Raw genomic sequence first — 13,556 nt, 5'->3', positions numbered from 1 at the left:
TGAGATAAGATTGGGAGAGGTCTCAGCATTTCTTCAGCCACCCACAAGGAAGGCAGAGAGAATTTCCAGTGAGGTTCCTCTTGGAAGTGCACGGTGGTGAGACAAAAGGCAATGGACACAGGTAGAGACAGAGGAAGTTAATATAGGTAATATTGTAACACATACTATATATGCTATAATACAGAGTGACATATGTATATTATCTGGTGGCTTCAAACAAAAAGAGGGGGAATTTCAGTTTGATATTAGGAAGGAATTCTTCTCTGTGAGGGTGGGGAGGCCCTGGCAGAGGGTGCCCAGAGAAGCTGTGGCTGCCCCTGGATCCCTGCAAGTGTCCAAGGCCAGGTTGGATGGGGCTTGGGGCAACCTGGGCCAGTGGAAGGTGGTGGCCTTGGGTGGGCTTTAAGGTCCCTTCCAACCCAAACCTGTCAGTGATTCTATGATTATATATATATATATAACTTCATAATAATATTGATCAAATAGTGGAACATGTTGCTTGGAGAAGCTTTGGAAACTTTGGAGATACTGCCATGGGCAAGGACAACTTCCACTATCGCAGGTCACTCCAAGCTCCATCCAGCCTGGCCTTGGACACTTCTTGAATATCTTGAGTTTGATGGTTTGTGATTCAATGTAGAACTCAATCGACCTATTTTTGTCGTCAAATCTGGCCAATGAATGTCATAAAACATTTATTACTAATTTGGTTATTGATATATTTCCTAGAAGATGTAATTTGTTGCAATTGATTGATGCATTACAGAGCAAGGCATAGGGAGATATTGTTAAACAGAGAAAAAAATAGTGATGATCCAACGACTGCTAATAAATGGGGGAAAACAAGGCAAAAGTCCTTGAAGCCATGAACTCTATTTGTTTATAATATCTATTATCTCTTCAGTGTGTTTCTTGTTCAAGAAGAGGAACTTAATTTGCCAGTCCATGACCTGATTTTGTTCCCTGTCCATTCCTGTACCTGTGTGGGCAAATGGACTTAACAGGGTCTTGGTCTGAAGTCTGGAAGGCTGCAAGGTTAGGACTACAGACCAAGATTAACTTTGGACTTTTAATTTCTGCAACACTCCTGATCCAGCAATCAGGAAGCAATCCTTTGCCTGTCAAAGAGCCAAAACCAAAAGAATGTTCTCTCATTTAAATCTGGCCTAGGTAGGCAAGCAATTAAAAATTCAGTATGAACAGAGCTGACAAATGAAATTCTTTCTTCTGGGTGTGTTAATCTCCAGTGGAATATACAGAAACCCACAAACAAACAAACAAATAAATAAATAAATGTACCCCATACAAATATATAAATAAATACATTATCTAACAGTACAGGCATCACATTTTGAAAGAGAGACTTCCAGAGTACGCAGTCACTTCACTTTGGGTTGGAAAGTTCAGGCATTGCAGCCTGCAGGTTTGGTACCCCCAGTGACCCCCCAGACAGCTCTGCCCAAGCTTTAGTTTGTTCCTCTGAGCCACCAGATAATGGCAGCACAGAGGAGAAAACACCAGGAACAACCCCCATGGAGAGCAGAGGGGATGAAGGCAGTGCTGGAAAAGATCCTGTTCTTAACTGAGCTGAGGAGGAGGAAGAGGAGGAAAGGAATTTCAGGGCACTGATTTATGATGAAATTTGATCATCCAATGCCATCCATAAATGGCCGTGATGTGCTGCTTCTCCTGCACTGGAATGAAGAGGGTGAAATGAAATTCTGCCTGTTTTCCTCACCATTAAAATGTAAAAGTTTTTTTTCTACCAGTGAGACACTTTGTGTCTCTGCCAATTATAATTAACACTTAATTAACTTTATAATTGACATTTTGGTATGCTTGCCTGATATTATGGACTTACATGGTACAGAACTGCTGTAACAGCCCTTTCATCACACTTTAAAAAAATGTAATTTAGAGTCAGAAATTGCTGTACTTCAAAAACGACATTGGCAAAAAGGAAAACAATCCTGGAGAGAAATGTAAGAATTTAGTACAGGTTGTGAAAAGCCCTCAGCATCCTGAGATATTTGCTGGGTGGACATGGTTGGGTTCCTGTCCTTTTCAGTCTGGAGTAGGCTTACATTTATTTTGATGCAAGTCTTTATCCCAGGATCCCAGTCCTTCTCCCAGTCTCCCTGTTTTCATGTCAATCCATGAGTTTTTTTGTCTTATTTTCTCCCCTGTCCTGTTGAGGAAGAGGGATTGCAAAGAATTGTCAAAAAAAAAATGTAAATGAGAGATGACAAAGTAAATGTGTTCTTTGGAGCACAGAAAGACTCTCTAAAAAATATGTAAGAACATAGCAAATAATATGAGTTTTTATTGGGTTTGGAGAGTTTTTCATTTAAAAAAAGTATTTTGAGTGTCCTGGAACATGATTTAAAACCCATCTTTCCATAACACTAAATAATAATAATAATAATAATAGTAATAATAATAATAATAGTATAATAGTAGCTAAGTAAGTAGCTATTGTGTTAAATAATCTTCAGCGAACCCTCCTTCTATAAATTTCTCTGTTATATTTCCCTCAATACACTGTTGGTATCCAAGGCATCTATGATAAGGAAAGCCAAAATATTTTCAGAGGTTATTTCCTTTTTGTTGGTTCTAGAACTCGCATGCTGTGGTTTCACTGCGAGTTTTCTGTTTCTTATATTCTAAGAAATACTGAGAAATAGGTCCCTGTTCACTTTCTGTTTGAGATTTTGCTAATGTCTTCTCCATAGTTCCCTTTATATCTTTCCCAAGCAGAAGAATCTCTGTTTATTTAATGTATGCACTTGCAGAATGAAATAGATTAAATTTTATTCTTGAAGTCATATTTGTTCCTGTTCTGCATTCATTATTTTTACCTCTTTTATGGCCCTGTGCTTTTACACAGCGGTACAATGATATCTTCTCTCTTGTTCTCTTATTCTTTTCCTAATTTTTCACATAATACCTGCTTGCTGAACTCCCACTAAAGCTGATATTTCCATGTAATTATTCATGATATGATTTCAAGAGCACTTTTGTGAGCCCTAATACTGCTTTAGAGCCTACCTCGTGTACTGGCAGAGCTGTTTTTCATCAGCTGAACCCCTCTTGCCACAATCGTGTCCACACAGCCCTGTGGAAGCTCTCTGAAGGAGTTCACTGATGGATTCACTCTCTGCGTTAGGAAAATTTGCATCACTCCACCTTTGCCACCTCTGTGGCAGCTTTTATTTTGCATGGAGACTAACCAGACAACAGACTTATGTGGGTGGATTCCCACTGCAGACCTTCTAGGACCCTCTTTGGACACTCCAATACTGGGGACTTCCTCAGAGACACTTCAGCCAAAAATGAAAGCTCAGTTTTAACCAAATCTCTGTCCAGTGCCCTGCTAAGAGGGTCGTGTGTAAGAGAAAAAACTTGCACGTTTTGAAGCATGTTTGTACTCCTAATTCCCTGTTATTTCACTATACCAAGTTTATGCACATGTATCCATTTATACTTTACATTTTATATTTGATGTGCTTACATTTTTATGCCTTATTATTGGCAAATGAACCGTCACTACATTTTTCTTTACCATCACAAGTTCTGAAAGGAAATTTACCCTGAAATCTGAAAGTAGATTTGGGGGTTTTGGACTAAATTATGCCCCCGCTCCTTTCCTTCTGTAGAAGAGAAGATCAGATACAGGAGGCCCTGTAATGGCAAGTTAGACAACAGCAGGATGAGCACAGGTGTCCCTTAAAGTTGAATAACAAGTTTTTTCTTTCCCTGTAATCTTTAATAAACCATCACAGCAGCAGGACTGATGGGAACCATTCCAGGCAATACTAACTTGCTGCATGTTTTCAAAACAGAACCAGAGATGCATTTAAAAATAGCATTTCTTGAAGGGGAGATCAATTTTTTAAATTTTATTTCATGGAGTTGTAGAGTCCCAGCATGGTTTGGGCTGGAAGAGACCTTAAAGCTCATCTTGTTCCACCCCCTGGCATGGGCAGGGACACCTTCCTCTAGACCAGGTTGCTCCAAGCCCTGTCCAACCTCACAGTAATTATTTAAAACCAAATCAGTTACTAATGAGATTTTTCTCTTTTCTTCTCTCCCTGTCTCCGTCTTGTAGGATTCCACTCTTCACACCTGCTGTTTATTCTGTATTTATGTTTCTCATTTTCACCTTGCACAGATTACAGCAGCACGGATTTTTTTCTTCCCCTACCAGAAGTCCCTTGGTCTAGCACTTGAAGAATGTGATTTAATTCACTTTGCAGAAACACCATTAGCTGTCCCCTGCATTATGCTTTCCCCTGGGTTTACCTCGATATTACTCAGTAATTTCTCAGGTATTTCAGATTTCCATTTCTTTCTGGCAGCTTTCATGCCAGCTCATACTGTTGCTTGCCATTCACTAAGGTGAAAGTCATTAATAATTATGATAATTATTTGCTGTGAGCACGGCTGGGGTGTGTGGCAGTGACAAATCCATGACCTGTATGACCCGTGCTCAGGAATCCTTCAGGGAATTTGTAGTCTTGTGAGAAGGGACCTGTGGTGTCCAGTGCTGACAGGAGCAACTTCCTCAGCAATCAGAACCTTTTATTCCTTCTAATTTCTTGGCAGAGGATGCTCTGGAATCACCAGATGGGATGTAAGGATACACTTTTTTTCCATGGGGACAGTGTACCAGTGGAAGAGGCTGCCCAGGAACGTTCTCCATCCATCCATCTCCATCCTCACAGGTTCCCCAGCCCTGGGCAGCCTGGTCTGACCCCAGTGCTGTGAGCACGAGGTTGGGCAGGACCTGCTGAGGCCCTTTCCAGGCTGAATTATCCACGAGCCCATGACATCTTCCATTTCACAGCATGGTGCCACTAGTCGACAAACATCAGGCCACATCCCTATGCACAAGGAGGAGAAAAGAAAGAGGGAATGCAGAAAGTGTTAATATAATGGATTTCAGCTTTGAGCAGAGATCTTCTCCAGCTGATCAGAGATAAGGAAGGATCAGGACATACACAAAAATTTTATTCCTTCAGAATGGAAACAAGAAATTACAGATGTGGAAAATCAGTGACCAGAAAGCCCAAAACACCAAGTTTTGCTGTTGTGAAACAAATTTGTAAATTTACTCATCAAATTAAACTCCATGCCTAGCTTGATGGTTTTGGCTTTGATAAATTTGGAATGTGATGTTGAATACTGTTTTTTTTAAATTTCCTTATGATTTCTGTCTCTGTTAATGAAACAATGCAGGAAAAAGACTCCAGGACATGAAAGATTAATCCTACCTCACCTACTCTGAGCAGGAGCATTTTTTGATAAATTAATTTCCTTGATCCATTAAAGCCTTGCCCCTTCCCATAAACTGTGTTGGAACTTATCTCTAATTATGGGTTGTGTGTCCAGACAGCTCTGATCTTTCAAACACCAAATCCTTGAATAAAATGTATCCACATCAAACTCCTTATGTTTAATGATGACACCAATGACGAAATCATTCATCAGAATTACTTTTCAAATTGTGATAAAATCAGTGTTAAAGCACTGGTGACCTGTACTTTAACAGCTCCCAGGTGGAAGAAAGAAGGATGTTGAAAGTCACACTGAACATGTGCATACAAAATAATACAGAATACTCATTAAATTCCTCCAAACTCTTACTGTATTGATTAGCAGTCAAACTGTCAGGGATCTGACCTATTTGCTCTTCCACATAGCATCCTTCTGACATTTACTGTAAGGAGGAGAAATGTGCCTCCTCTTCCAGTAGGGTCTGGTAGCAAATGAGGAAAGCCAGTGAAGGAACAAAGAAAGCAAGAAGCTGGGAGTGGTGACAGACATTTCCTGGCTTGCTCTTGGCTCACTTAAATTAATTATAAATTATCAAAGATGCACATGAGCTATTCTTTCACGTATTCTTCGGACCATGGAAATGAGGGATGAGAGAGTTGCACTTCCAGCTTTTGCTTTCTCTGGGTGGTTACACAGCAGGAAATGCTTCAGAGATGCATTCAGAGCCTTGTCCTCAAATCACAGCAGCTGTGGATCTCCACGGGCGAGGCATCATCACTGGAAGCTGGTGTCTGTTGTATGTAAAACGGGAAGGGGTTGGCCCCATTCCTGGTTTTCCAGAAGAAGAGGGGATGACAGGATCCATGTCCATTGGGAATGACAGTTTAGGAACATCCAAAGCAGCTGTTCAGATCAAGCATTTCCCCTCCCAGCATGTCTCGGTGTAGGGACCAGGGCACAACCCCCACTCTGTGCCCCTGAACACTTGAACTGCACATTTCCTTCTCTGCCAGGTCAGATATTTTTGCCCTGGCAAGGACGAGGCATAAAGGAGAAGCAGTGGGATTCCAGTTAACAGAGCACCCTCTCAATTGCACTGCTCACATTAAACAAGCACAGGGATTGACGCAGAGGAGCTGCTCAGACCAATGAGTCAGGCATTCCTGGGCATGGCATGAAATTGTTCTATCTATCACAGGCTGGAGTGTTCTCTCTGTACTGCATGTGTAAAAGTACATTAAATTGGGACTATTGTACTGTGACATTTCTATTCTAGACAACTGCCAGTTAAATCAATGCACATTTTATCATGTCTTCGGATGTCTAGAAGTAGTTCCCTGCCCAGTGCCTTTTCAAACACTTTGGCGTGAATATTTTCTCAGGAGAGCTCTGTAATTCTGCACAGCCAACCTAGACTGTGGTAAAAAAGCCCCAGTCTGGGTCAGAAACATTGTTATTCACATACTGCTGCTGCTCCGGTGTGGGAGGAATCCAGGAGCAATCTGAAATTCCTCTCAGCGAGAATAAAAGTGGAGTAAAGCTCTTCCCAGCCCTTCACCACCACTGGACTACACACGGCCTGGCACGTGGGCTGCAGGAGACAACACTGACTTCTGACAGAAGAACTGGAGTAAAATCTGATTGGGATGAACCAGAATTTGGGACTTCACCATTCCTTCATCTGGGTAAAAAAGCAGGAGCAGGGCAGACATGAATTCCTGATCCTCATCTCTATTTAGGCCTGAATCAGAATGAAAGATAGAACAAAGAATATTGAATCACATTTCTCAAGTAAAGCCAAAACACTGAAACCACAGAAAATGCCAAGCCGGAGATATCTGCAAAATGTGCAGTTCAGGTGGGTCTTACTCTGATATATTTTCTGCCATTTAATTTCAGAATTTAAAAACACCATCTAAGCACAGACCTGAAGCCTAACCTGTAAGAGCCAAAGGATGCTGACAGGGCTGGAAGCAGGCTGTTAAGATGAGAAATTACCATCTAACTTACAGGAATCATGTGAGCAACCTAGGATTAAATAGAACTGGCTCTTGTTCCCCAGTTCAGCATTTCTTTTTGCCTGTTTGGTATCCTAGGAGTAAATACAGCTTTTAAAAATCAAACAGAACTAATTTATTAATGTATTCATAGCACTTTAAGAATGATTAATGGCAATTTTCTAGTTTTACACTGCCAATGTTTAGCAGACAGCTATTAGAAAATCAGTGCTTAATGACACTGCTGAGGTATTTACTGTTCTAACAGCAACACTGGAGAGAAAGATTCTGGACTCAGAATTTACACACATGTGGCAATTAGCTCTGAAGGTTGGTAGTGAAGTAGCTGGGTTCCTTTCCCTTTTGAAGAAATTGAAACAATGTTTTTGAGGAAATGAAAACAATATCTTTTGGAAGGAATTTAGTTACTTTTTGAAGCCACAGAAACTCTCACATAATCCAGGTGTGGTGGGAAATTCATAAAAATGTGAATATAACATTTACTATTGGAGATTACAAGGCATCCAAAGCTCTTAGAAGCTTTCTTCAATATCAACAGCTTTTAATAAGCTTGGACTTGGAAATCTTGGAGGCTTTTTCCACCTCTAATGATTCTGTGATTCTGTGGGAATGAAAGGACACCAGATCTCACTGCCAGCCACTCATGTTGTCCATCAACCAACTAGGTGGATAAAAATTGAGACATTTCCTCTCTTCCACAGAAATTCTAAAACTCCCCAAGTGCCTCTTTGGAAGATTAAAGTAACCAACTGTCTTGAAGGTGGTTTCTTGGCCTTGGCACAATATTAAGAATATCACAAAATTACCCCAACACAGTTGGGTTCCAAGCACTCCTGTCCATTCCCTTTGCAAAAATAAACAGGAGCCAATAGTGGAGCATGAGCACATCCAAGTGACACCAGGCAGTGAAAAAAGGCAATGAGCGTGAGAAAACCAGAAAACAATCCCTGATTTGTGTTTAAAGATACTTTAAAAAAATTGGCATCACGAGTGCAGAATGGGAGCAGCTGACTGCAACCAGTTCTTAAGGAAGGAATCTTCGGGTAATGGGAGTATTTATATCACTCCATTACAACGTGCCCTAGCTCAAAAATTGGATAAAAGGAAAAATTAGGATGTGGAACAGATTTATACAGGTTTCTCTGGGCTTCTTTTCCTTACTTATTCTTAATGGCTCTGTGGGTTTATTGTCAGTCCAAGCTGAAACGAATCATTCCCAATCTGAACAGGAGACAATAATGTCATGGTTGTGGAAAGGCAGACACCGTACTGGAAATATAAAGAGGAATTTTGAGGGCCCATGAAGCAGCTCTTCTCCACTCAGTAGCACAAATCCACAGCTAAATGACCATGGAATAACTGGAGAAAATAGAGCCGAGGACAACAATAATGGTCACAGGTCTGGAAACCACGACTCGAGAGAAATGACTGCAGAAAATGTGAAATTTAGGGAAATGGCTGAAATTATTCTTAAGACTCTTCAGCTACATTTGCTGGAGGAAGAAGAATTCATTTTTCCATGTGCACATAGCCAGAAGAAAAAGAAATCCAGAATGAGAAAGCTACAAACAAGACATTAAGAAAAACAAACAAAAAGAAGCCCACAATTCTTTATTGGAGAGGGTCGCTAGCAAGGAATAAGTTACCTGGTGATTGTGGACTCTATTTTCCCTGCTCTGATGAATTACACTTATTTAGACTTGACCACCATAAATGTAGTGAAAATTATTTCGGCCAACTGGACAGAAAGAAACTCTGCGATTTCATAAGCTCCAATTCTTTCTTCGTCTTTAACCAGGAACAGAAACAATCTGCAGGGAACAGGCAGAAACGGCAAAAATCAGGGAGCAAGGAGGAGAGAGGGAGTGAAACTCCGCCTCGAGTGTGGTCAATATAATGTGGTTGTTCAGAGAATAGAACACCTTTCTGCTGTGTCCTTCCACAGTGCCCAGCACAACGAGTTCCTAATTGAAGGAAACAGTCACTAAATAAATGCAAACCTGACGGTGTAAAAAGCTCACGTGGCCCTGCTGGATGAGTTTATTCCACAGGCTGATAAATTGCAGGATGAATAATGTGTTTTGTAATTTCTTTTTGGTCAGAAGGATGAAATTCGCTGTAATGCTTTTTTCCCCTCTGTTGAATGACAGAAAAATCCTGGTAATATGCTGCCAAAGTATTTCAAGTCTCATTTAGCACTTGTCTACTGCAAGCAGGGTCTTTATGTGTTGTCACAAAAGAGTGACACTTCTGGACACTGGATTTTCTAAATCAAGAATGAAATGGCAAGATTACTTCAGTTGGAATGGAGTTCTACACCCTTGACTTTTGAATAATGGCAGTAACTTTGAATGGTGAATATTAGGATGGCAATATTCAGGTCGCTTTACCTTTGTTTTCTATCCACATATATTTATACAAAATCTAGTTTTTCGCTCCCCTATTCAAGCATTCCAGCAATTTTTCTTCAGAGGAACAAACCCATCATTTGCACTGAAGAAATTATAGTAATTCAATGGAGAGTATCAATAGCTGAAAAAACCAAAATACCGTCTGTCAGCATCCACATCTCCTAGTCTTGAAAAACTTGAAAAATCTTGGGGAAGTTGCCAGAAATCTTTCCTTAGACCTCAAAGGCATATGAACAGAATATATATAATAATTGCCTGGCAGAACTAGGAATGTAGACACATTTATAACTTGCAGCAGCAGTGCAGAGTACCTAATAAAAACCTGTTCTAAAAGACATTTTTAAGGAAGTTGATCATCAGCACCGGAAGCTGCTCTCCAGTAACAATTAAGAAAAAATTGCAATAGAAGGAGCAACTTGCAGTGTTACAACAAAAGAACATGATATAATCTTTATCTCCCTCTGTGCTCACAAAAGGAAAAAAAAAAATAAAACAATGAGTTTCACAGAATATTTACAGATTTTCTGTTCTTTATGCAAAATATATGCCACTTTGTAAGTGACAATGACAGCCTGAAAGTTTCTTTTTCTTCCACACATGGTCTTTCTAATTTGTGATCCGTAGTTCAGGCACCTGTGATTTTACATTATTCCCACTTCAAATCCTGCTGAAACACTTGCACATTTTTGTGGCTGTAAGTGTTGATAACAGCTTTTTTGGCAAGGATGGGAAACTCTGAGACGCACTTTTATATTCCCTACATGTAGAAACCTTTGCGGAAAACCAACCAATAAACAGTGGAACAACAACTCAGGGAGGCTGGAACTGGATAATCTTTAAGCTCCCTTCCAACCCAAACCATTCTGTGATTCTGTGAAATGGTTCATGGATAAAACACTCCTGCTTTCTTCCACATCCTTGTTAGCATGGTACAATATTCCTGCCTCTCTGGAAACCTCCACTGAAGCCCCTGGGTGCTGGATGCCTTCAGCCTGGTGGGTTGAGCCTCCATTGCATTCTCGGTTTTAAAGTATTCCTAATTTTTAAATTTCCTTCTACCAGACTCTCACAGAGCCTTTCTCCATTGTTTGAAATGTTAATTTTATTAATAAATGTTGGATGGTGCCACACACGCAGTACACGACGTAAGTAGAAGATTAGTGATTGCAAAAACAATTTTAAGACATGGTGGTTGAAAACAAATAGCTTCCATTTCATTCTAACTGATGTAATCCATTACCAGGGTGCAACTTCTACCCATGACTGCTTCTAATTAGCAGTCTGCCTAATTAAAAGTGCACTGATAACTTCTCCCTGGAATCTCCTTTGCAGGAGCTCAAGTCCATCCATGCTGAGTGGCACAAATGAAACATAGACAGGAATTTCAAATATTTAAAAGATAATTTGTGTTGGGGGAAATAATTGTGGGTGGATTTTCCACCCTGTCTGGAAGGAAAGAAAAACAGAACGTAAAAACTCTTTGATTCCTCTGGTTACCAGGTTGTCAGAGAATCATTAGGGCTGAAAACAGATCATTGAGCCCAACCATTAACACAACACTGAGCCATGAGAAGTCTAAAGCTTGAGGTTAAAATCAGCTTTCCATAAATGGAGTGTTGTTGAATTATTGTCATTGTACTGCAAGCAGAGCCAAACCCACATTACCTCACACAGGCCTTTAAATACACCAGGACTTGGTGCATTGTGAAGACAACACACCTTCAATCCAAGACAAGCCAACACGGGACCCTCCAAGTGCAGGGATTCTGGGATGAATGACCTGACCACACTTCTGTTATTTTGTGTTTGACTCCTCTTCTCTGCATTCCTTGGTAACATTTCCTTCCCATCAACGAGTATCCTACTGAGCTTTCTGGGCCTCTCCGAAATGCTGATCAGTGACCACCTAAATGGCTGGAACAGGGAATGGAGACAGACAGGAAATTCAATCAGTCTTGATTTAGGATGGAAAACTTGCAGTGCCACCTCCATCCAAGCTGCTGAGGATGGGTTTGTTATTTGTTCATTCTGAATGCTAATAAGGTCAGCACACACGTGGCAGTTTTGAGGCAGGAACCCAGCACCTGAGTGAACACAGCCCCCGTCCCTCTGTGGATCCAGGAGGCTGGGGAGCTCAGAAATGCTCTGAACTGAATTGGTAACCAGAGACACACAGATTTTCCTCCAGAGCTTTGTGGAAGCATTCCCATGGTGACTGTTAAAATAATTTCATTATTATACGCCAATCCGTTAGCTAGGCCAGGCATTCCACATCCCTGAAGGTCAGCAGTAATTAATCACAGCTCGGGTGATGATAATGAATTATCTCTTTGCCTTCCTGAAAGGACCGAGCAGCAAACTCTCCCCAGTGGTCTCCTGAGATCTCCAGAGACAAAGTCCCAGCCAGGTGACCCATACCACTTTTACAAACAGTGAGGGCATCAGAACAAAATCAGATGCTCTGCATCTAGACTTGATTCAACACTCGGATAAGATGGAACTTAAAAATCCCTTGGAGAGCTTATAAACATCTGGACACTCATATTCCCTATTTTACTTTTTCTATAATTAATCATGATTAATGAATAGGCAAGAAAAGTGTCTGGATTTAGTACCTGAGTAACATCAGTAGCAAATGTTTAACTCATAAAGTTTCTTGCTTTCTTCTATGTTCAGTCTTATGCTGTTATAGCCTTACTCAATTATAGTTGAATCCAAGTTCAGACAGTATTTTTGAGCCTATGGATTAATCAGTGGATTACTGTAGTATTTTCTTTTTCATTATTCCTTTGAAATAGCAAAATAACAGCTTCAAAGAAAACAAATAACCATGGCTCAGGTGGATTCAGTGGCAGGCAGACTTGGTGACCAGACAGGTTTCCAAACACAGCAATGGTGTGATAGCACATTTGAAAAGCTATGGGGATATTACACATTTATTCCAAATAAATTAAATAAATTTCAAGTGCAATATCAGACTATATTGTTTAAATGTCATCAGATGTTTCTACAGGCACTTATCCAAATTAAGGCCAATCCCCAATGATTTAATGATATTTAGAAATAAATTCAGACTCAATTTCCTATTTTCTTCTACATAAAAGCTTTACAGTAATCCACTCCTTACAGCAGAGTCTCACACACTCACACACAGAAAATCCAATCAAAGATATGCCAGTACTGATATGCAGTAATAAAACTGTTATTGAAGGCAAAGTAGGAATTGGGAAGCAATGGTTTGTCTAAAAAGAACTAAAACCAAAAGGGTTCCTAAAGGGGACCTCAAAAAACGGCAGGTTTTTCTTTCTAAGAAAAACCTAAAAAACCAAACCAAAGCAATGTTTTCTGTAAGAGAAATGGATTTCACATGGAGTGATTCTAAGTTTACTGCTTTATTTTTCTTAGTCGCCATTTGTAAACTTAAAAACACAATAAAAACCTCCGGGTTTAGGCACATCTTTCCTTGTTTGATCCTATCAGAAATTCATGCTCTGTGACAGAAATTATTCTATATTGCACAGAATATGGGAGTGTGAAGAATGCTAAAACAAACACTTACCTGTGAGTTTTACATGTAATTCCTTTCAGATCTCCTGTCCAAACAAAGGTGCCAGGGGTCTGTAGGGATGACATTTAACAAGTGAAAAAAAAGCAGAAATGGGGTCTCCAACCTGTGACTAAATTCCCTCCTGTGAGAAGAGAAGGAAGGAAGGAAAAGAAAGAAAGAAAAAAGAGAGAAAGAAAGAAAGAAAGAAAGAAAGAGAGAAAGAGAGAAAGAGAGAAAGAGAGAAAGAGAGAAAGAGAGAAAGAAAGAAAGAAAGAAAGAAAGAAAGAAAGAAAGAAAGAAAGA

At 40.1% G+C, this 13,556-nt stretch overlaps 1 long non-coding RNA gene across 1 annotated transcript; it reads right to left on the bottom strand.

Moving 5' to 3' along the window:
* Positions 1-4,042: 4,042 nt before the first annotated feature.
* Positions 4,043-13,425, bottom strand: LOC121667370. The gene is made up of 4 exons (XR_006017043.1): positions 13,266-13,425; positions 11,426-11,620; positions 8,942-9,106; positions 4,043-4,883 (listed from the first exon to the last, which is right to left on the bottom strand). It is a non-coding gene; the product is annotated as an uncharacterized LOC121667370 (long non-coding RNA).
* Between the last annotated feature and the right edge of the window lie 131 nt (positions 13,426-13,556).

Source organism: Corvus kubaryi, unplaced genomic scaffold (assembly GCF_017639235.1).
Source record: "Corvus kubaryi isolate FWS band 111438036 unplaced genomic scaffold, C.kubaryi_AGA036_p1.0 37361, whole genome shotgun sequence".
NCBI lineage: Eukaryota > Metazoa > Chordata > Aves > Passeriformes > Corvidae > Corvus > Corvus kubaryi.
The sequence above is the reverse complement of the archived record's forward strand: the minus strand, read 5'-3'. Positions and strand labels throughout refer to the sequence as shown.